Genomic DNA, 4,133 nt, shown 5'->3' on the forward strand with positions numbered 1-4,133 from the left:
GGGGGGGGGGTAGTGACCATTACAAAGCTAAGCATCAAGACAAGAAGTGAAGAATAGGTGGGGGGGGCTTTTAAGGTAATTGGAGGTAATTACGTGTATCATTCTGTTTCTAAATGAATTGTAAACCATTATAAAGCTTGTTTTAGAGCAAAGCCACATTGGGCCATCTGCTGTGTTCCCCGCGAGGAATCTAATCCCGGATTTTAACGTTACAAATAATTGAACTTACCGCTCCCCCACCTTGAATATCATAAGTAATATCATACAGTAAATGTATTCATTCACTTTCTATTTCAAGCTGTAGGCGTCCAACTTTTGCTGCTCGATGACTGAAAAGTAAAACCATTACTCAGCTTCTCAGTATATTAGGCATGAAATATTATGAGTTTGGTGCCGTTTAAGACTCATTCCGTTCTTACTGTGGAATTTCTGGCGGTAAACAACCAGTAAAACACTGGTCTCAACTGGTATTTTTGTTTTGACAAAACTACTTATATTTTGTGAAGTTTTTTTTTTTCTCATCAAAACATTATAAGTAATTGTTCTTAATTTTTAAGAAGCCCAAGGCAGTTGACCACGTTTCTAAATGGTTTTCTTAAATCGACACATTTATCGTAATTAAAACGAGTTCAAAAGATGAAATGACCTCATACAGAGTAGGACAACAGCTGGTATTATACGATTGGTTCTAAAGAAAATATTACGAATGCAAATGAAATCAATTTAATTAATGTTTGTTTCAGAGTATAAAATGTTAGAAATTAAACTTTGATATAAATAGATCAGTTTTTGCCCCATTCGAAGAAGGGAAGACTTCGTCATGCAGTGATTCAAACCTGATTCCGGGTGCCCTCATGGTCTCCTACCTTCATGAATATGATCATTATAATAATATCTTTTGTACGTATCATTTAACTTTAAATGGTCAATTTCTTTTCCACAGTTTTTCACAAGCTCCTCTCAGAACTCGTTAGTTAATTAAAGTAACAAAGAGGTATCTGGTTCAGTTCTGGTTAAACAGTTGATTTCTGTTCGAAATAGAAAGTCACCACATAATAAACATTTAATGAAATCTGGTTCACTGCTTTGTGTTGTGTGTTGTCTGCTGTGTCCACCGAAGGGAATCGAACACCTTGTAAATTCGAAGACTTACCGCTATCCCCTCCGGGGGGGGAGCAAGAACAGTATCACCAATACATCAAATTCCATCTTCTTAGTTGTTATGGTGTTACTACGATAATGAGGCTTACTAACACTTGTTACACTTGCTTACAGACATTACGATACTGGTTAATAGATGTTAATACTGCAAATATGTACATGGGTATTAGGAGACCGATTCCTACTTGTTATCCTAACATGTTAAATAAAAAGCAGCGTTTATTTTCATGTTCTGAACGGTGTGGCTGTCTTTATTTAGCAGGTGTCAAAGGTGTGAGAGAAGTCTACCAAATACAGTGATGCGTTTCCAATATCTGATCACTGAAGTCTACCAAATAGATTACTTGATGTGTTCTGAGCATGCGCATGGAACAGAATGCTTGAAAATATATAACTCAGTTGGGATTTAAGCACAGAAAAACATAATTTGCTTTGATTCAAATTTTGTAATTTCCGAACTAATTTTCAATGGAACAGTGTGTAATTACCAAATTTCAATTATCAGGTGTGTAAAATTGGTTCTTACACTTACAGACTTTTGTTTTTGATTTTTATTTGAAAAGAACAATTTGGTGAACCTAATGCATTGCATGAACTTCGTTATTTCTAACACAGCATATAATTCTCAAGTGGTCAGCTTGACTAAAATATTGAACCTTTGAATACATTTCCTTTACAAATAATATATATATATCGTTTTGAACAAAACGTATATTTTCGGTATCTTTAGGAGCTTTTGTTTGTTTGTTTGAAGTTAAGCACAAAGCTACACAATGGGATGTCTGTGCTCTGCCCACCACGGGCATCGAAACCCGGTTTCTAGCGTTGTAAATCCGCAAACATATCGCTGTGCCACTAAGGGCTTTTAGGTGCTGCTTTACCCAGCTAAAGCTAGTATGACTTTATAATTTATCCTATATAGTGTTTTACTTTTATTTTTTGCAAGTGTAATTGAAGCCTACTAGATAGTTTGTAAATATAAATCTTAGGCGTAAATTTTGCGGGGGGCATATCCCCCACTTTTTCAAGGATAAGAAAATGTTACCGTGCATACCTCAGCTACAGAAACCCTTTTTGAAACTAAAGATACCCCACTGATATACGTAGTAACTTAATATATGAATCTCTACAATTGAAAATATTTATAGCATGGTTGATGGACACACCCTCCTAGAATAGGTGAATATAATAGGCTATCTGTTAAATTACAAAGGTGAACAAGTAATACAAATGTCAGAGATCATTATAAGTTATAGAGCGGAACAAAATAACAAAGTTAAGGCTTTCATTTTTTTGTGGCGACTTACTTTCTGTAATAATCATTATTCCAAGTTAAAAGGGCGAGAACAATGTTATGAAAACATCCGAGAAATGCTGAATAATTTGAATAGGAAACAGTAAGAATGGAGTATTATACAATGCAAATATATTAATTTGTGAAAAATTAATTAAATTCAATAGGAAACATTAAAGTCAGTAGATTAGGCAAATGTATTTTAAGTTTAAAATTCCAGATTGTATCCCTTAACCTCTGAAGAAGTTTGTTTGTTTGTAGTTAAGCACAAAACTACACAATTGGCTATCTGTGCTCTGCCCACCACGAGTATCGAAACCCGGTTTCTAGCAGTGTAAGTCCGCAGACATACCGCTGTGTCACTGGGGGGACCTCTGAAGAAGAGAAGTTCACTCTTTTTTTAATACGCCAAGGTTTATTCGCTTGTACGTGATATACCTATTTTTTTATCCCATGTGTTTTTACTCTGGTGAATAATACAGAAGAAATAGATAGGTCCTTAGTCTTAAAAATCATCTTAATTTTCTAGTTATCTGTCTCTCTACACGTTCATACACACACGTATATAGTACTGTACTATATGTACAGATGTACTGACAAAAATACACCCACTTTTATACTTATGTGTATATATATATAACTTTATTCTCAAATCAGGGAAGTTTTTGTACCAAACTCGGAATCCCTAACTGTATGCTCCTGGTGGCTCATCGGTAGATCTGAGAGCTTATAACATTAAAAATAGGATCCCCACACTCTCTGTAGGCACGGTACAGATAGCCCATTATGTAGCTTTGTGCTTAATAACAAAACAAACCCCTTATTGTAACGTAGAAAATCGTATTAATAAGCACTAGAAAGTTTTCACTTTAATTTCGTTTTTCTTTTTTTCCTCCTCCATTTGGTACCAAGCAGAAAGAAGTATTTCAACTAAGGGAACATTCTCTAAAGCCATCCACGGATGTTGATGTTGCCTGACTCTCGGTAATCGGCTTATTGAACTAGTGTGGTATATTTGGAAACTCGTGGTGTGGTACTTAAGATCTGTTCGTGATGAACAGTTTTGATCTATATTAAACTGTTGTAATGCACAGTAATCTATACCAATCTATTATACAGTACATTGAGCAAGTATCCTCATGCAAAGCACTAGAAGCTATAAAACAAACATCGTGATATTTCATAGTTTACTGTACACATAGTCTCAGCTACTTGACTATAAAGCATCGTCGTATATTAAAAACAAAAAGATGTGTTTCGCAGAGTAGACAGCTTACTCCAAAAATGTGTGATGAGAGAGGAATAATATCAAAGTGCTCATTAAAGCTTTCCTCGTATATGAGGAGGGTTAATGTACTAAACGTTGAAACGGGATTTTAATAATCCAGGACACTCTGAATACGTTTGTGAGGTTTACGAATGTTTGTTTTAGGAAAGTAATAGCTTCTCAACGAAATCGATGGTTTACTGCATCTCTTTACCAGCTCAACTCGAAGAGACTTGTAAGTTGATGAATTTTTCATTAAAATTGTCTCAGGGCATGGATAGTATGATGGCTATAGTTCTGGTTCGGAATTCCTGTGGTAAAATTGTCTCAGGGCATGTATAGTATGATGGCTATAGTTCTGGTTCGGATTCCTGTGGTATTACTGTGGTAAAAATTGTCTCAGGGCATGGA

Source organism: Limulus polyphemus, unplaced genomic scaffold, assembly GCF_000517525.1.
Source record: "Limulus polyphemus unplaced genomic scaffold, Limulus_polyphemus-2.1.2 Scaffold3994, whole genome shotgun sequence".
NCBI lineage: Eukaryota > Metazoa > Arthropoda > Merostomata > Xiphosura > Limulidae > Limulus > Limulus polyphemus.